Source organism: Topomyia yanbarensis, chromosome 3, assembly GCF_030247195.1.
Source record: "Topomyia yanbarensis strain Yona2022 chromosome 3, ASM3024719v1, whole genome shotgun sequence".
Lineage (NCBI taxonomy): Eukaryota > Metazoa > Arthropoda > Insecta > Diptera > Culicidae > Topomyia > Topomyia yanbarensis.
This window is the reverse complement of record NC_080672.1, coordinates 155,201,406-155,222,567: the sequence shown is the minus strand read 5'-3', so window position 1 is coordinate 155,222,567 and position 21,162 is coordinate 155,201,406. Positions and strand designations below refer to the sequence as shown.

The following is a 21,162-nucleotide window of genomic DNA, read 5'->3' as shown; positions in this document are numbered from 1 at the left end:
ATTGTCAAAATCTGTTCGCCGTGATATTAAACATACTTATCAATAGTCAATGACTAAAATTAAGACCATTACATAAATAGTATTGCTTTACTGGTGTTTCAGGAGCAAAACTTAATCGATTTTTAATATAGGGGATTGAAAACAAATCTATGTGATTCAAGGAATTCGATTCCTTCAACATATTGTAAATTTACTCAATAATGAATTAATTATTTCTCAAAAAGAAATATGTAACTTCACTCCATAAAAAAAGAGCAAATTTTTCCAACGTTAAGCTTTTTGACCGGTGCATTAGGCATTGCGATCAATCGTGAGTTTGATTTTTGATGGTATATTAATACAGATCGTTATATAATTCTCCTATAGTTCATATTCATATTCATATTTAAGCTGACCAACTCTGTCGAAAAAATCCGTACACCATTCTGCAACGAAGCGCGATTGTTCACCACGGTCAGCCACATAGTTCGCGTTGTGGTCGGAGTTTAGAGTTGGTCAGCTTATTCATATTATACTCATGGCATCGACGAGAGCAACACTCTTTGAATCCACGACTTCTATTGAAAAATTAAACCACACACATAGGGTGAAGATCCGATTTTGCCCAATTTACACGACTTCGTCACCCTATTCACACGAAACCGTTGATTAGAGTAGCATTAGGGTTCGCAGTACCGACCCATTTTGGCGAGAACCGGCACTACGGTACTGAAGCCCTCAGTACCGATAGTATTGGTAAAGTACCGGTACTCGAATATTTTTTTAAAAAAATTGAAAAAAGCCTCGAACTGAAATTGAATGCTCAAACTGATGATCTTATTCTCAGATGATTGATTTGTGCTGATCAACAAATATGTTTATTGTTTTTAATTGCTTCTGAATGGCAAGACTCATTTCACAGAAGATATTTTTCGTATAGGGCACCTTCTTTTATTTCGAAATCTAGTCCACTTTGAAATCAATAACTTCTTTCGTCGACTTGAACAGATGGTAAATGTATGATATCCTATTAAAAACAGTAAATCAAAGCGAGAATGGCAGTAAGTCCGAGCAGGTTAATCGCATTTCCTCTCTTGCTTTTCTGAAAATTGGTTTCGAACTTTATGTCGTTTGCCTACTATTCTCAAATGCATATCAAGGCTCTTTGCTTTCCTTTAAACTATGGAGTTTTGCTAAATTTTCCGATCACCAATAATTACAAATCACCCCATTTGAAGCAGTTCACCAAGTCTAAAACTGTTAGCTACTAAATCACTGTTCGTTCTTTTATAGATAAAGGTTTAAGAGCAAACCAAATACAGACATGACTTAGACCATAGTCTTATTACGCGCCACCCAGTTAATAATGGAAACCAATTAGAATGTCGCTAATAAAACTTTAACTTCTAGAATTATTATGATGATGGCCCCACCTCATTCCCACACAAAGCGGCTATCTCAACGATTTATCTAGAAGGAAAATTAATATTATTAAACGTTATCTTGCAGACCGATATTTTGAAACAGATCCCCCTGCAGAGTTAACATATTTGTCATAAAAAATGCATAGTACCGAAAATACCGGTACTGGCTTTTGTTCAGTACCGGTATTGCGGTACCAAAAATCGGTCGGTATTCCCGGGATTTTCGGTACCGGTATTACCGGTACCACAACCCTAAGTAGCATATGTCACCTTTGTTCAAGGCATTGACTCAAATGGTAGTACGATAATCAATTCGAGTTTTCGTTGCGCTCAAATAATTTCACAATTTTCAGGCTGTTTTACGCTTCTTACGTATGATTTTTCACAATCAATGTGACTAAAAATCTATTTATTTGCAAAAAAAATTATATTACAATAATGTTTATGCCTCAAAAGCAGTTTATATGACCAGGGAAACGTTGAATTGCCACTTGCTTTTCCAAGAATTTAAATACTTATTCTGATAGCGTGGTGCTAGTTTGTATAGAACTCATTAATCCATATCTCCGGATCGAGAATTCCGAGTGAAACAATTGCGAAGGATTGATATGGATAACCGGAAAGATGTTGCATTGTAATTGACTGAATGCACAACTTTTGTGCTATCGACAATTACATAGCCTAGACACTTCCTTCTATTTACTATGAACGATACAACATGCCCATTGACTGTTATTGGATTTCATTCATATATGATTTTTAGTTCCTGTGCTACAGGTTGGTAACTGCAGTGAGCTAGGAATTTTCCTTATAAACAGCTACAATCGTTATACATTAGAGATTTACAATCTATTGAAATGGGCATCAAACTACTTAGCTTTGCAGGTCTAGTCTATGGCCAATCAAAAAATTCTTAAAACTAAAACTAAAGTTGTAAGAACAAACATCGTATTACAAATAAGGTTTTAAGTAAGATTCAGATATCATTCGCTCCATAAAAATATTAGGCTGTTATATTAAAAAAAAAAAAAACTTTTGGATAATGCAATGGAAAGTATGTGAAATTATCCATTGTCCTACTTGTGCTTGATGACCCTCGGCGAGGGCTACTAAAATGTACGAGTTCCGCGCGATCTTCACCACCAAGAGCTCTAAAAAATAAGTTGATTAAATTTACATGAAAACATATTGGAAATATATGTTAATCCGAGCTCCAGGCGCTCGCTGCCTGGTTGGCTAACTGACTGAATTGCTCGTTGTGGGGCATAATGATGGAAAAAATTGCCTTTTCCCTGCTGTCGCTAGTGCTGCTCGTACCATTGGCGTTTTTTGCTGTTTAGCTATTGTAATTTTGGCGTCTTTTCCGTCCACTGGAAACAATGACCAAATGTTCACTTAATGTTTTCACCGACAGAGGCGAACTTTACGCGATCCATCCACCACCCACTGGCACTGGTACCACTCGTTGAAAAGAGAGTGAGTCTGCGGTTAGTTACCCAGGTTGGATGAAACATTCCGATGCCGAAGGTTTCACAGCATGTTTATGAGCACCGGGGAAAATATGCGATTGTTCACTGATGATAGTAGCAGATACAGCTGGGCCGAGCGCCACAGCGCAACAAAGTGTTGTGATGGAAATGATGATTTCATGGCTTCTGGTTGCAGACGGCAGTTTCCAATTCGCACATACACGAGGGACGATAATTTTCGATGAAGTGTGTTTTCATATTTTAGTGGTTGGCTGCAGATTTCACACGTATTTGAGTAATTTCAATGAAATGTTTGGGCTTTTGTTTTAATATGTATGTTGGCAATGGTACCATACTACGTATTGCATTTGTGCTCACAGTTTAATTGTTTTCGTGCTAGGGTATTTGAATAACAATAAGTCTTTTCGTTCCGTTTGTTAACTTAATTTCAATTCCGGCGAAAAATAAACCAAATAAAATATTTGAAAATTAAAGTCCTTTATTTCTCAGACTATCTAAGAATCACACTATGAAAACAATGGACATGTTAATTTGAACCTAACGCTAAAAACGAGTTTAATCCACCTAACAGTGTGATAAGGCATTTCTTATAGCACGTACTCACTATCTAGCACGTATCACTATCACCGATTGTATATCGATAGAGAATCGCTTTCTTTCCTTGCTTCCTCCTTACATATGTTGTACTGGGCCAAAAAATCGAGAAAATAAATTATTACATTTGTTTAAAGTGTATACTCTCAATAGCGTTCGCTTAATATTCCAACGCCACTGAGAACTTATAACTGAAATCGCAGCTTTGTAAAACACGCTACCTCTAAAGGGCATCGTGAATACTTCGACTTTTTCGAATAGTGACTTCACAGTGAGCAACATGCTTCGAATACCGTTGAACCAGACTTCCCTGAAATATTTATACTCTCAATAGCTAGTAATTACATAGTTACATTACGACTTCCATTGGGTTAAATCAGTACAGGAAACATTCTTAGCATTTCAATGGAAGCTAAAGCCTTGTATAAAATGTGATCTTTTTTATAAACAACAAAGAAGTTATTTCGAAGGTTTGCTTTCACAAGTAGCCTAAAATAATTAAACTCCTAATTTCAAAGTATCGAAATGATGTGATTTTGCACTTAAATAATTACTTTTCGAACATTGATTTTATCTATTCATAAAATTGATACGAAACAAAAATCAAATGGTCATAAAAATAGATCATGACTTGCTAGGGTCAAACGGAAAGCGCCATTTTTCGAAAATTTTCTTCTAATTCCGGAAAGTGATATTCTCCTTACTAATCATATTAAGTTTTCGTCACAACTCTACGTAGTCCCAAAAAACATGTTCAGTAAATATTCATATTTATGCAATTTTTCGGTAAGCATTTCTATGTTTCATTGACATTCAATCTAACGGCGCCTCCCATTCGAAAAATGAACCCCAATCCATATTTCGGTATATCCGTTCAAAAATGAGCTCAACATGATTGGAAATCTGAGGATTGATTAGTTTCAGAACTTCGGTATATGTTTCTATTGGAGTGTTTTATGCAGGTATTTGATAATGATGTGATTTGACAACTATGGTCCTATTCCCGCAATTTTGCAAAAGCCCTCATGATGCTTGAAACAATAGGTTCTTAATATAATAGTCAGACAATTATTATTGTAACAATACATCAAATCAGTCACCATCAATATTTTTCCAATCCAATTAATGTTGCTTTGGGGGGAGGGGGTCGAAGCTTAACCCCCAATTTTCCCGCTGGCAAAACCGCTGCTTGGATTTAATTATTTCACTTCTAATTTTCCAAAATATGTTCCTGGTCATTCCATGGTTCCAAGTTATAAATTTATCTGTCAGAAGGTTCTGGCAAATATTTTTTTTGCATCAATAAGTTACTAAGGTCCGACTTGGAATCGTTCGGTGGTTATTTCTAGCGGTGGTAGATAGAAAAATTAAACACAGAAAATGTCCTGACATCATCCTTTTCCAATTCATTGAAATAAGATTCGGATTGTTTAACAATCTGTTACTATATTGAACAATAAATAGGCGCTAAAGGGTCATTCACAAACAGTGTGCTATAACTTTAAAAGTACTCAAAATAGATATTCGATGACTTCAGTAAAGTCATTCGCAAATGTAAGAGCCAAAATTTGCAGCAGATATCATCTCAATACAATCATTTACAAGAAAATTAATGAAAATACCTTATTTGTACGAGTATTAATCAATGAAATAATATTTTTGAAAAATTTGCCGTTTGGCATTAAAAATTGCTTGTATACATTTAGTCTTATATCTAACTATGGGAAAATGATAAAAAGAATTCTTTAAATATGTCTTTTAATAATAATCCGATGATAACGTCAATTTTTTCAGTTAACCTATATAAAACTGCAAAAAGCGCCTTTTTCACGCACACAATTATCCATATCTTGTAAACTAAGCGTCAGCATCAAAAATAAATTAATAACATTCTGTCTGAGTGTTAGACCTTTCACTTGATATTGATTTGAATAAGATCGGTTTAGCTCAACGATTTATAACAATGTCTGCATGAGTACATGCACACAGCTAATGTTGTAAATTGTTGAGCTGAGTCGATTAGTATATAAGAAAGACACGGCTCTCTGGGCCACAGAAAAAATCTTGAAAATTTGAGCGAGTTCTATGTATTTCTTTCATAACAATTATATCTTTTATTGCGTTGTACCATTAGAACAAACAAAAATTTCGATTCTCAATAAATGTACATTACTTTTTATCTTTTCAGGTAAGTTTGCGTTTATCATCACGTATCGGTATAAGGAATACGTGCGCGGAGCATTCACGCTAAACAAAATGCATAAATAAGTGAGTTACACCCTATATACTAAAAAAATCAAATACATGCAGGGTCCGGCAAATGAACTGCTACAAAAATGTTTTCAGTACTTTTAGGCTACATTTATACATAACGTAGCATTTTTTGAGTGATTTTTAAAACCCCTTTCCTCATCGTAGCATTTCATCGCAAACCTCCAAATACTCCCTGGTAATGATGTAGCTTGACGGTAACCCTCCCCCTCCCTAAAGCTGAGTATGTATTGTTGGAGAATTAGCAAATAAAAAAACTATTTGTTTTTAACTGCGCACATGTTCAAGGAATTTCCATTGCAATTAGAGCAACTTGAAATCTTTAAAAATAAAAAAAAACGAAGCATGAAGCATCCAGTACAGGAACCAAATAATTCTCACTCGCTTTGATTTTGTATTCATATTCCTATATAAGAAAACACTTACGAATTGAAATTGACATCTTTCTTTACTTGTAAGTAATGCAGTTAGTTTGTTGAAACGGGGAATATTGTCGTGACATCAGGTCAACTCCTATTCCCACTTGAAAAGCTACTTAGAATGACATGGCTCCCTACCCCCTGTCGTCCCACATCATCACGAAATACAAAACTCCTCCTCCTCCATATGCTACGTCATTTAAGGATGTACCCTATAACTTTATACGTAGAATTGAATTGGGTCACCTTTAACCATTTCGTTGTTTACTTTGATTCCTAGAAAAACCTATGTATATCACTGATTTGGACAAAACGCGTGGGACTTTACTTTAAACTATGCAGGAGTTCGCATGGTATGATTAATATTCAGCTAGGAGTAGCCGGTAAATTCACCAGATCATTGCCCGATTGATAATTATGTAAAGAAAGTATTGGATGAAACATAAAAACGTAGAAGTTCTGAGAATTTCTTGTAGCAGAATGAATTCAAATTATAAAAGTTCATCGGCGAGCAACCTTCAATATGTTCTTATGTCGTCTATAGCATGTCATTGATCTGAATGGTTAGTATGAAATATTCGGTCAATGAAATGTCTTAATTTAGACTATTCTCAAGTATATTTGACTTAATTATAAATGCAAAATATTGTGTTAATTTTTAGAACGCACTTTAATTGCCGGATCCTATATCCAGAATCACCCTATTGCATTCTCAAGAAATTTCTATGAAAGTGCGGTTAGTAACTATTATTAACTATTTGTATATATATATATATATATATATATATATATATATATATATATATATATATATATATATATATATATATATATATATATATATATATATATATATATATATATATATATATATATATATATATATATATATATATATATATATATATATATATATATATATATATATATATATATATATATATATATATATATACAATTTCTTAATTTTATTATTTCGGTTCTGCCATTCCTTTCATTTATTTCATCCAATTTGTTTATTTAAAACAATTTAATAAATTCTATTAGCTTTTTTAATGTTGTTGATTTTTACGTTTAGTTAGTTGAACTAATTTTATTTATTTATTTTATTAATTTGCTTTATATTAATTATTTTACTCATTTTATGAGTTTGATTACCTCGCTTTACTATTTTTTTACTTCCATTTGTTTTATTGTTTTTCTATAATTCATTCAGTTTATTCGAGGTTATGTTCGTGCAGGACTTGAAACTTTGTTGATACCACTTTTAGTTGGGTGCGAAATTCGCATGTGTTTTGCAAAATACACAGAAAAAAATATTTTGCGATTTTAAATTTATTTTCATGCACATATTTGGAGCATGAATATAAATGTGGAATTAAGTTCCACCACAAATACACAAAACTTGTCGTGCTTTCTTCAACGAATTTTATTATAATTTTAAACGTTGATTGAAGTTTACAGTTTCATTAAACAGAATACCAACGCGCTTTAATATATTTTTAATCCAATATTGCTGTAAAATAAATGATATGTAATATTACACAAACGGAAGTGTAAAATCCTATGCTTTTTGATGCTCTCATTGAGAGCATTTAATTCAACTTAATTTTCAATCAAATTTGTGATTCAAGTTTCGTATGTTTTAATTCGTATTGATTTACATGTCGTTTAAATTTCATTATTTTTTTGTGTAATACAATGATCCAACAGATATATGTGTAAGAAATGTCTCAATTCACTGTTAGTTGCCCATGATCGTCCGATTCAGTCCCATATAGATAGGAAATTCCATAGAAAACGGGATAAATATGCGATCATGGGCAGTTAGGTGGATTAGATTGATTTTTATTGTACTTACGCATCTTTCTATAGCCCGCACAAAAGATTAACTAGAACAAATTCCTGGCCAATAACCAACATATTTCTTCTCTATTTTCTATTTTATTATATTTGTTTACATACCTAAAAGCTCACTGATTAACGTGGCAAAAATAGGAGTATGTCAAATTAATATAATGTTATATTATATATAAATATAATATTATTAAAGATTTTTTGCAAGAATTACAAAACCAGATTACAGCTATCCGAAAAGCATTCGAACTCTTCCGATCTTATCCGATCCACAAATTTTAAGCGATTTGAAAATATTGAAATTTTTAGTAATTTGAGGTACACCGAAATGCTGTACGGCCGATTTCGGAGGGGGTCCGGACCCCCAGGACCCTGCCTCTGGATCCGCCACTGCACAAAAACAATTCTGGGCCACTATTCTAGAATGTACAGTTTGTAAATGCAAGTAAATCCTAGAAAACTCGCGGCTCTTTTTTAATGTTATTATTTCAATGAACATGCAGCAAGATTTATATAATGAAAGGGGAAATGCAGTCCAATTGAGTTTAAGAAGTTCATTTTGCTCACTACTAAATCCTTCCACGTTCTACTTTGTAGAACACTTTAAAACGATTCTTATTCAATAATGGTACAAAAACTGCAACAGTGGGAAAACAGAAATCGAATAAAACAATGTCGTTACATCCTTTAGTCATTCAGTGCCTGCATCATTACAAGCTCATGTTGTCCCCTATGAATGCCACAGCAAACCGCTTAAACGTTCTGATGACCACTTGTGGCTGCCACTCACTCATTTCCAAGACGTGAGTCCGCAGTCAACCGTGCAACGTGAAGATGGTTGGTGCAATCCGGATCGAAAGTGAAGCGGCATTCATCATAATTTTTCGACGGAAACCATGCCAAAGAAAAAAGAAAAAGACAAAAGTGAGAGGATGAAAAACTCTAACTTTCAGAAACACTTGGGCAGAAAGGCGAAATGAGGGGACTCGGGCGGTTTTGGCCTCGGGTGAAACGGTAATCGTAAAATATGTTTGAGGGACGTAAACAGGGCTTCTACCAGCTGAATGTACTAGATGTTTTGGTCAGTAGGGCACGTGTGGGTGCCGTAAGCGATGATCAGGCCTGGCTATGTTTCATCTGACGTGTGGGAAGTTCACACACACTGCCTCGTACCCGACAGACGACGGTTAGTGTCAAATATCTTTTAAAAGTACTAGTCGTACTTTCAGTTTATTTTATAGCTTGCTTGAAATTTTTTGTCATTAATTTCTTTGGAAAAAAGTTAATGACATTTGTTCAAATATTAATCACGTACATTCATTTCAGATTGAAGATGGAGGTGGGCAAATCGACTGGAATGTAAATATTTTTCACCATAACAAAGCTTTTTGGAGTCGGCACCTAAACAATTCCACGGTGTGCCCAAAACCGTCATGAGAATCGAAATATATTGCAATTTAAAGTTTTATGACAATTTTTATAAGACTAAAAGCATACACCCAGAGGCTTGGTTTGACCTTTGTATTCGAACAGCATTCGAATAATATAGTATGCAAGTATTCCCTCTGCAAATTTGAAAATATTTCATAAGCGGAATCGAAAGTTATTGCGATTTGAATTTGCATGAGTACAACGATGGGATTTCTACCAGACTCCAAGCATTAATCCATGGTTGTTTATTAAATATTTGAGGCGTTAAAAAGTTGCTCAGTTTTAAAGACAAACCTTACCATTTAATTATATATTTTGCAATGTACAAATACTGCACTGAAAATATATGAAAACTAGAGTTGTCTTCCCAACGTTATAGTAAAATGTGTAAATGAAAGAATTAGAGTAAAACGAATAATTCAATTTTTTGTCTTTTGACTTAAGTGCCAATACCTTATTTAGTACCATGTGGTATAATGGTATGATGTGGTTGCAGGCAGGGTACGATCACCGTCGCCAGTGCGATAATCATATGTTCTTTCTGGGATGTCACCATACCCAGAGATCAAAGGTTGCGGGTTCGAGTCTCGCCTCTGGGGGGAATTTTTTTCACATGATTGCTTAGCTTTACTCACCATTTCCGATCGTTTTCCCCGTTGGATACCACCAGTCCTAGAGTAAAACGGTTTGTTTACCGATTCTATTTTTTTCATTATTTAACAGTTAAACATTTATCAACCATTTTCCTTGAGGGGGGTAAGGGTTGCAGCGTGAAAAACACTCTTCTTTTTGCGATTTTTTTAGAACTTTGCGTGAAGCAAATTGATCAAACCTTTTGTACATTATATTGATTCATTTCAATAATATGTTGTATTTTTTCTATGCAAAAATATCGACAAACGACTCGGTGACGAAGCTTTTTGTAGAACGTCTTTGGAAAAAAACACGATTTACGGTATTACCTGCCATTCAAAAACTGCCTAACCGATTTGCTTCAAACTTTGCATACACATTCTATGTAAAAATACCTAACCCCTATGTTGAGTTTTTGAGAGAATTTTCATATTGTGATAAATATTAAAGTAAGCTCAGATGGCAAATGATTCAAATGATTTGGGCTACTTTTGCACCTCACCCACTTCGATTGAAATTGTTGCCACTGCTACTATAGAAAAATTTGAAAAATACATTAAATGCTATAACTTTGAACTAGCTCTAAGGAAATTATAGTTTATAGCTTTTTTGAAAGCAAACAACCTTAGTATTTGATTGAAAATATGTCTGTTTCATGCAAAATACGGACTAGAGCTCATTCATCGTGAAGTCGCTTAAATCTGCACAACGAAGGCACCGTCGATTGATTTACCTTTCAAGGTGACAGAAAGGACTAAATAATCTCAATATCAATACTGGTATTATATAACTGTTAATTTTGTGGCGTTTCGGTTAACAACTGTTTCAAAGCTTGAATCATTGCCTCGTGTCATAGATGTTAATTGTTTGGCCGTTTTAATTGTCACTTATAGTGAGAAAATTATCAGCATTGTCTATTGTCCCCCTTTCGATTTATTTTAAAAAAAATCGTTAAGCTCAAAAGTACTTACATACATGTGTATGGGATCGTTGTAACACACGCAACAGTAGTTATAATGAATGGGCTCTTTGATCAATCATCCAAAGCTGTCAAAAAATCACACCAACCAAGCCACAAAAGCGTCGCGTGCGGCAATGGGTCATTTCTAGATGAGCAGATCGTAAATCAATATTGCGATTGCACGAGCGCCCCACAAGTTTACAGGATTGCTCTCACTCACGACGAAACAACTATCGTTTAGTAATAATTCGCAAAAGCTTTCTTCCAGCAGCGGTTGCAATAATTGTCAGTTGCATCAACGCTGACCACCGTCATCTCGTAAACCACGTTATCGGGTGCCTCCCTACCCCTCCAACGATCATCGGTTGTAGTCATCACAAAACATAACAAAGATTATAAATCAACTACGCGGGCGATAAGGTGGAACGAACCGAACGGGTTTTTTTTTGTTAAGTACAACAATGAAAGCACGTTAAGGTTCAAGTTACCTTTTTTAAGCATGTGTTAGAATTGAACGCTTGGTAGTGTGCGTAGAAAAATTTGTGTTCAGCTTTGCCACCGGATTATCCATTTAAACCTTTTTAAAACTCTAAAAGAAGAATATCAGTCGATTTATTAGATCATCACGATTCAATTCATGCAAAATACCTGCTGGAAAAACCATCGGCTTAGCTAAATGGTGCTTTTGAAAAAGTGGCTGTGGTTTTTTCATTGCGCAGTTGTGTTGCGTACCCCAGCTCGGTGTGGTAGTGTGATAAAAAATCACAGCCACTTTTTCAAAAGCACCATCCAGCTAAGCCGATGATTTTTCCAGCAGGTATTTTGCATGAATCTAATCGTGATGATCTAATAAATCGACTGATATTCTTCTTTTAGAGTTTTGAAAAGGTTTAAATGGATAATCTGGTGGCAAAGCTGAACACAATTTTTCTTACGCATACTACCAAGCCTTGAGGTAACTTGAGCCTTAAAGTCAACCGTATATTGACAATCAGTCACCCCCTCTGCGACCCACAAAACCTGCTGGAAATGAAAACATCAAGAAGCGACCAGAGCAGACCAAACCGTTTATTGTTCTATTGCAGCAGGACCGGTCCAAAGACGATGTTTTGAATATAAAGACACGCGGAGAGAAAAACATTCAATTTGGCTACACGGTTTACCAAGTTGTTTTGTATGCTAGTTTTGGAAACCAGAAGGTTTGTGTAAACAGCGAGTGACTTGTAGTTTTAATAAATGCTTGACGAATTTCTTTTTTGAAATGTTTCGCAGTTTTCGTTGCGCTAGAGAGGATAGATCAAAAATGCTGTTGACGAGTAATAGCAACATTACCGCACAGCTGGCTACTTTGCTGATGCCATTCAAAATTAGGATTTATGGCGGATGTCACGATATTAGGAGAAAACTAGTCGATAAGTCTATAATGTTCAAACTTCGCATCTACCAGTTATATAAAATGAGGGACGAGACAGTCGATCAATGGTTTTGTAAATTATTGATGTGGTTAAATTTACTTATTTAGTTATTTAGTATTATGTATATAATGTTTACACTCTTCGTATGTAAATATAATTACATGGATTTATTTTTATATATTTTTATATTGTAACGACATTTAATTAACAAGAGACTGGAATGTGAAATATTTTTCAAATATTAAGAGCCATAGTACTCAAGGAAGAGCAAGGATTTGAAGTAAAAAATTTTTATATTTCTATATCAATCTCAATACTCCCCACGAGTTACTTTCTTAATTCGCCATATTTGTTTACATTCCTCGTTTTGAACCATTGTTTCGGGCTCGATTGGAACTTTTGACTTCAGTATTCGCGCATCTCTATATAATCATTATCTCTGGACCGGTCCAACAATCTCAGTTGGTTGGTAACAGTTGGTGAAGAACGATGATAAGCAACGGATTTGTGGAAAGAAGAAGAAAAAAGTTAACCACTGTTGGTTCACTAAAAGCGAAGTCGAAATGAATGGACCTGATGGAAGCTGGTTACTAGGTTGAAGGTGGCAGCGGTTGTTGCTTTCACCTCAAAAGATTGGATCCATCAGTCAATCCAGCGCACAATGCAATTCTGCATAGGACAGTGTCTGGTCGGTTGGCTGGATGATTGTTCTCGTTCATGCTATCCAGGCATGACGTGCATAGTATCCGTGTAGGTATGAAGCATTTCTCATGCAAGATTGAGCTTAGCTTCTACAATCTGGGAATAGTTGGGCACTGTACGATAAGCTTCGTAAGAGTTCTTTTTCGTATCGTGATTTTGAAGGTAGGTCTTAGATTATAATACTGGGGATATTCTTTTATATTTAAACGAGATATAAATATAATGTTTTATATTAAAAGGGGAGGAGATATAATACAGATACAACCGATACATTTTCTTGATATAAAAACTTGATATTTTAACAACTATCCAGCCATATTTTACATCAAATAGAGATATGTATTTTGCTATGATATAATATCTTATTTTGATATAATCTTGATGTAAATTTCTGATTGGGAAAACAATCAATGACTTTTAATAAGATACTTAATGCAATTATTGTCATTGTGCAAGTAATTATAGTATATAAAATGTATATTAGGGATACTTAAAATATTTTGTGTATTTAAAGTACGAATGCGCTGTACTTATTACTCTTTTTTATAATAAATTTACATGACATTCGTCACGTATTTTCTAAATATTGACAGTACTTAATGTACTTGATGGTACTCTTTGCTATCTTTTTGCCAGAACCTTCTGACAGACAATTTTCTAACTTATAGGGTAGACTAGCCCTTATTCATCTCATTTGTTAGTATGTCACACTATTTCGTTGATAACTCGACTTAGAGTGACTGGATTTCGCTTAAATAAGTATTGTCATCTTTGCTTCGGTCCTAAGAAGTAGCAGAATTTTTACCTGGAAAATGCAAAACACTCTAGTTTGAGCGAAGCGAAAAGTCGGGTACAACGTACCCGTAATAATCCTAAATGCTAATGCGTTGAATAGAGCAGATACTGCTCTAACGAATGTGTATGGTTAGGATGAATAGAGGAGCTAAGATGAATTAGGGCGCAGCAACCTTAACTATAGCCAATAAAAAAATCGATTTTCCAAAAATTCTACGGTAGTGTAACCACTTAACATTTTCAATGTTTGGCCTAATAAAACATATTCCTCCATTTAAACGTATTAAAAATGCAGTAGAATGTTCAGTCATGCCAATGAAACAGCATTTTCCAGCTCTAGCAGCTGACGCCAGTCTTCATTATTTGCATACGAAAAAAATATGCCATGACACCATACGCCTCGACGAAGGTTCAGAGTGACCACGGATGATGATCAATTATGCCATTTTCGAGCAAAGTTTGCTTTCTTTTTATTCTCGTGTACCAGTACGGTCCTGGAACAGTTGATCCTTGCCAGGATTCTATCTCAATCAGAATTAGAGACAATCGACCCCGTTTCTATTCTAGGAATTTTCGGAAGAATAGCGTGCCGAAATTGGATTAAGCTTTTTTTTTCGGGAATCGAATTGATTTGAACAAACAGTGTATTTGGTAGCCTGACTAGCTGACTGCCTGTCTGCCAGCCGGTCGGTTCGGTATAAGTTTATCGGATCGTAACATACCAGCACACATACACAAACACACACGCAAAGGCATGCATATCGAGCAGGCAGGGGAGTGAAACAATCAAACTGATTTGACTTTGCAGCTGTCCATGTTCCATAGAATTGCCGCTGCTGCGCTCCGGTGTGGTATGGAGCCCACAAGCCGCTCCACGAACGGACTCAGCCAGTGGGTGGTTGGTTGGTTGATTGTAAAACAGGGTAGTTGCTATTTGCGAGCAAAGCGGAGAACAATATGGAGCAGAAATAATCGTTACAGTAAACACAGCTGGATGGCAGAAAGGATAGAGAGCCAGATAATTGGTTAGACATTGTATTTCACTCAGCTCAACCAATATTCTGGTTTTGTTTGCTTAAGGCGGAGCTTGTCGATTTCAGTTCACGGACAGCATAAGCGGACATTCTAGAAACAGAAATAACTAGTTTACTGCTGGATTGGCGGGGAGTTTTAATCAACTGGAGCAGCAGCGCTTTCGCCAAGTTTTATGTTCTACACTGTATCGCTTATCGCGCATCATTCAAGAGGAATGCCGGAGAAGGACAACCATCCAGAGCTCAACATTTCCCAGGTGGTGTGCATTGCCGTTACTGACCTGTTTCCCTGAGGTACAATGCTGGTAATCATGACGATTCCTTCTGGAGTCGTCCGGAAAATACATTATGCTCACTTTCTCGCATTATATTTACAAATGGGTAACGTTTAAATTTCCACCGCTCGCTTCATGCAGATTCATTCAGTACATACTTAGCAAATAGCCAAAAACAGTTCCACCATATTTTCCATTCGAATTAACGATAGTACACGGTGTACAGTGGTCCAGACCAGGTCAGTTAGCGCTTTTTTACGGCGTGATTAAATGTATAATGAACTCTAATTGCGCCATCATTTGAGTGACGAATATTCTGGCGAGAGCAGCAGGAATCTATCGATCGAAGTCGACTGGCTCTCGGTTTGTTAAATGGCGCAAGAAATAGTGAACGTGGTACATTGCCCATCAGCGGGACGTTTTTGTGACGCAAATAACCTGGTCGATGGTCATCCGTCCCTTTTGAATGTCGGGTATAACATAAAACTGACAAAAATAAAAATATCGAAAGTCAGCCATTCTTATAGTGATGCATTATCACTACTTATTCGTTTATCTTAATGCAATGCGAAAACGCTAGGCTTCAAGATGTTGAGGTTATAAAATCCAATAAAACAATTGAACTCCAAAATTTGTATTATGGAATAACCTTAAGATTTGGACTTGAATACTTAGAATTTGTTTAGAAATCATTTAAAACAGATGCTACTACAAAATTCAGGATAATTGGTGTTTGGTGTTCAACTCGACAGGTTTCTGGATTTTAAATGTAAGGGAACATGGTGAGATTTTCAGTTAAACCTTAGCAATTCTCTAGCTAGTGTTGTTGTTTTCAATCCTTCAAAACCTGTTGAAATGTAATGTGCAAAAGTATTGTGTATTCAAGATTTTTTAAAGACTTTTTAATATACTTTTTCAAAAGTTATTAAAGTTTTTCTGTTATCACGATTTGGAAACATTACAACAAAAAATAATGGCATAAAACATGCTGTAATCATTTTTTCCCTATATTGTCGAGCTTCTTAGATACCAGTTAAAATATTTAAGGGATGCATTTCATGATTTTTTTTGTCTTCTGTCTTCTGTCTTCTGTCTTCTGTCTTCTGTCTTCTGTCTTCTGTCTTCTGTCTTCTGTCTTCTGTCTTCTGTCTTCTGTCTTCTGTCTTCTGTCTTCTGTCTTCTGTCTTCTGTCTTCTGTCTTCTGTCTTCTGTCTTCTGTCTTCTGTCTTCTGTCTTCTGTCTTCTGTCTTCTGTCTTCTGTCTTCTGTCTTCTGTCTTCTGTCTTCTGTCTTCTGTCTTCTGTCTTCTGTCTTCTGTCTTCTGTCTTCTGTCTTCTGTCTTCTGTCTTCTGTCTTCTGTCTTCTGTCTTCTGTCTTCTGTCTTCTGTCTTCTGTCTTCTGTCTTCTGTCTTCTGTCTTCTGTCTTCTGTCTTCTGTCTTCTGTCTTCTGTCTTCTGTCTTCTGTCTTCTGTCTTCTGTCTTCTGTCTTCTGTCTTCTGTCTTCTGTCTTCTGTCTTCTGTCTTCTGTCTTCTGTCTTCTGTCTTCTGTCTTCTGTCTTCTGTCTTCTGTCTTCTGTCTTCTGTCTTCTGTCTTCTGTCTTCTGTCTTCTGTCTTCTGTCTTCTGTCTTCTGTCTTCTGTCTTCTGTCTTCTGTCTTCTGTCTTCTGTCTTCTGTCTTCTGTCTTCTGTCTTCTGTCTTCTGTCTTCTGTCTTCTGTCTTCTGTCTTCTGTCTTCTGTCTTCTGTCTTCTGTCTTCTGTCTTCTGTCTTCTGTCTTCTGTCTTCTGTCTTCTGTCTTCTGTCTTCTGTCTTCTGTCTTCTGTCTTCTGTCTTCTGTCTTCTGTCTTCTGTCTTCTGTCTTCTGTCTTCTGTCTTCTGTCTTCTGTCTTCTGTCTTCTGTCTTCTGTCTTCTGTCTTCTGTCTTCTGTCTTCTGTCTTCTGTCTTCTGTCTTCTGTCTTCTGTCTTCTGTCTTCTGTCTTCTGTCTTCTGTCTTCTGTCTTCTGTCTTCTGTCTTCTGTCTTCTGTCTTCTGTCTTCTGTCTTCTGTCTTCTGTCTTCTGTCTTCTGTCTTCTGTCTTCTGTCTTCTGTCTTCTGTCTTCTGTCTTCTGTCTTCTGTCTTCTGTCTTCTGTCTTCTGTCTTCTGTCTTCTGTCTTCTGTCTTCTGTCTTCTGTCTTCTGTCTTCTGTCTTCTGTCTTCTGTCTTCTGTCTTCTGTCTTCTGTCTTCTGTCTTCTGTCTTCTGTCTTCTGTCTTCTGTCTTCTGTCTTCTGTCTTCTGTCTTCTGTCTTCTGTCTTCTGTCTTCTGTCTTCTGTCTTCTGTCTTCTGTCTTCTGTCTTCTGTCTTCTGTCTTCTGTCTTCTGTCTTCTGTCTTCTGTCTTCTGTCTTCTGTCTTCTGTCTTCTGTCTTCTGTCTTCTGTCTTCTGTCTTCTGTCTTCTGTCTTCTGTCTTCTGTCTTCTGTCTTCTGTCTTCTGTCTTCTGTCTTCTGTCTTCTGTCTTCTGTCTTCTGTCTTCTGTCTTCTGTCTTCTGTCTTCTGTCTTCTGTCTTCTGTCTTCTGTCTTCTGTCTTCTGTCTTCTGTCTTCTGTCTTCTGTCTTCTGTCTTCTGTCTTCTGTCTTCTGTCTTCTGTCTTCTGTCTTCTGTCTTCTGTCTTCTGTCTTCTGTCTTCTGTCTTCTGTCTTCTGTCTTCTGTCTTCTGTCTTCTGTCTTCTGTCTTCTGTCTTCTGTCTTCTGTCTTCTGTCTTCTGTCTTCTGTCTTCTGTCTTCTGTCTTCTGTCTTCTGTCTTCTGTCTTCTGTCTTCTGTCTTCTGTCTTCTGTCTTCTGTCTTCTGTCTTCTGTCTTCTGTCTTCTGTCTTCTGTCTTCTGTCTTCTGTCTTCTGTCTTCTGTCTTCTGTCTTCTGTCTTCTGTCTTCTGTCTTCTGTCTTCTGTCTTCTGTCTTCTGTCTTCTGTCTTCTGTCTTCTGTCTTCTGTCTTCTGTCTTCTGTCTTCTGTCTTCTGTCTTCTGTCTTCTGTCTTCTGTCTTCTGTCTTCTGTCTTCTGTCTTCTGTCTTCTGTCTTCTGTCTTCTGTCTTCTGTCTTCTGTCTTCTGTCTTCTGTCTTCTGTCTTCTGTCTTCTGTCTTCTGTCTTCTGTCTTCTGTCTTCTGTCTTCTGTCTTCTGTCTTCTGTCTTCTGTCTTCTGTCTTCTGTCTTCTGTCTTCTGTCTTCTGTCTTCTGTCTTCTGTCTTCTGTCTTCTGTCTTCTGTCTTCTGTCTTCTGTCTTCTGTCTTCTGTCTTCTGTCTTCTGTCTTCTGTCTTCTGTCTTCTGTCTTCTGTCTTCTGTCTTCTGTCTTCTGTCTTCTGTCTTCTGTCTTCTGTCTTCTGTCTTCTGTCTTCTGTCTTCTGTCTTCTGTCTTCTGTCTTCTGTCTTCTGTCTTCTGTCTTCTGTCTTCTGTCTTCTGTCTTCTGTCTTCTGTCTTCTGTCTTCTGTCTTCTGTCTTCTGTCTTCTGTCTTCTGTCTTCTGTCTTCTGTCTTCTGTCTTCTGTCTTCTGTCTTCTGTCTTCTGTCTTCTGTCTTCTGTCTTCTGTCTTCTGTCTTCTGTCTTCTGTCTTCTGTCTTCTGTCTTCTGTCTTCTGTCTTCTGTCTTCTGTCTTCTGTCTTCTGTCTTCTGTCTTCTGTCTTCTGTCTTCTGTCTTCTGTCTTCTGTCTTCTGTCTTCTGTCTTCTGTCTTCTGTCTTCTGTCTTCTGTCTTCTGTCTTCTGTCTTCTGTCTTCTGTCTTCTGTCTTCTGTCTTCTGTCTTCTGTCTTCTGTCTTCTGTCTTCTGTCTTCTGTCTTCTGTCTTCTGTCTTCTGTCTTCTGTCTTCTGTCTTCTGTCTTCTGTCTTCTGTCTTCTGTCTTCTGTCTTCTGTCTTCTGTCTTCTGTCTTCTGTCGTCTGTCGTCTGTCTTCTGTCTTCTGTCTTCTGCCTTCTGTCTTCTGTCTTCTGTCTTCTGTCTTCTGTCGTCTGTCGTCTGTCGTCTGTCTTCTGTCTTCTGTCTTCTGTCTTCTGTCTTCTGTCTTCTGTTTTCTGTCTTCTGTCTTCTGTCTTCTGTCTTCTGTCGTCTGTCGTCTGTCTTCTGTCTTCTGTTTTCTGCCTTCTGTCTTCTGTCTTCTGTCTTCTGTCTTCTGTCTTCTGTCTTCTGTCTTCTGTCTTCTGTCTTCTGTCTTCTGTCTTCTGTCTTCTGTCTTCTGTCTTCTGTCTTCTGTCTTCTGTCTTCTGTCTTCTGTCTTCTGTCTTCTGTCTTCTGTCTTCTGTCTCCTGTCTTCTGTCTTCTGTCTTCTGTCTTCTGTCTTCTGTCTTCTGTCTTCTGTCTTCTGTCTTCTGTCTTCTGTCTTCTGTCTTCTGTCTTCTGTCTTCTGTCTTCTGTCTTCTGTCTTCTGTCTTCTGTCTTCTGTCTTCTGTCTTCTGTCTTCTGTCGTCTGTCGTCTGTCGTCTGTCGTCTGTCGTCTGTCGTCTGTCTTCTGTCTTCTGTCTTCTGTCTTCTGTCTTCTGTCTTCTGTCTTCTGTCTTCTGTCTTCTGTCTTCTGTCTTCTGTCTTCTGTCTTCTACCTTCTACCTTCTGTCTTCTGTCTTCTGTCTTCTATCCTCTGTCTTCTGTCTTCTGTCTTCTGTCTACTGTCTTCTGTCTTCTGTCTTCTGTCTTCTGTCTTCTGTCTTCTGTCTTCTGTCTTCTGTTTTCTGTCTTCTGTCTTCTTTCTTCTGTGTTCTGTATTGTGTCTACAAATACAAATATTATACTGGCTTATTGCTATTCCAAACTTAACACTAGCTTTAGGCTAGTAATAGCTGGACATTTTTAACTATCAACATTAGTTTCTTATGAATCTGAACATTTTTGTCAAAATTATATTTGACCATATCTAGTACAAAAGTAATGAACGTACTATTTCAAACAATGAAATATCCAATACATTCATGTCGTAAAATTTCTCGCCCTACCCCTTTACTCATTTACCTATTCTGAACTTCAACCCATTTATCAAACCTAGAATTGGTAAATTCGAATCTATCACACATTATTGCATCCACTGACTGACGGCAGTAGTTGCGACATTTGATCCAGAATTAGTGAAACAGATAAGTATGCAAATCCCCCCCCCCCTACACACACGAAACGGTTGGCTAGAGAAAATCGTAGCAGACACTTTTATACTATATGCTCATCTCTATATATTTAATACGCTATCCCTCCATCCACACTCCGTTCAGTACACACATGCTTTCGTGTTTCCACGATCCCAATATCGGTTTTAAACCGATCACCTGGATTTCCGTCTTGAATTGAGGAATGGGAAAGTGTGCCTGTCGATCCGCCTGAGCAATTCGTTCTAAAATTCACACCTCCTGTCGGCTGCACGTATCCCCACGAGGATCCTACAGCTGAGTGCACGTGTTAAAAGTTTATGCAGTCAGTAGCTGTGTGGTCCATTTCAACGAGATAAATAGAAAATCTGATTCGCGCGTATTTGTTCAAATGAGACGTCACATCAGTTGTTAAAACTAATTCGAGCATCACCACATGCTGCACAATTCCTTACTTAACATTTGAATGGAAAGCCCGATAGTGAAAGGCTTACTCTCACATCCCAAAGCTTAACTCCGTGCAGTTTAGTTCGAAAACATGAAATACGATGACGTAGCGGTAAATATATCGATTTCCTGTGAAACTGTACAGATTGCACACGAACCAATGCAAAGCTAGTGTTGTTATGCCCCAACACATCTCACCTATGGCACCCCATCTCCTCCAGCAGCTGTCTAGAAACATTTCCAACGCCCACAGTCGGTACCAGGCATAAGGCAATAGCAGATGTCGAAAACTTCGGGACCTGGCGGGCAGTGATTATACTGGTATTCTTCTTCAAA

General features: G+C 36.9%; 1 protein-coding gene across 29 annotated transcripts in view; it reads left to right on the top strand.

Annotated features, from left to right (window-relative positions):
• The window catches only part of LOC131692185 (protein muscleblind), a 782,320-nt gene that overhangs the window by 138,313 nt on the left and 622,845 nt on the right, over nt 1-21,162 (top strand). Inside the window, exon 1 of one of the 29 annotated variants that reach the window (XM_058979065.1) lies at nt 5,737-5,755. The exons of the other annotated variants lie outside the window; for them this stretch is intronic. The gene's annotated coding sequence lies outside the window, so the exon portion shown is untranslated. Of the gene's footprint in view, nt 1-5,736; nt 5,756-21,162 lie in introns of those variants that run through there. 29 annotated transcript variants of the gene reach the window in all.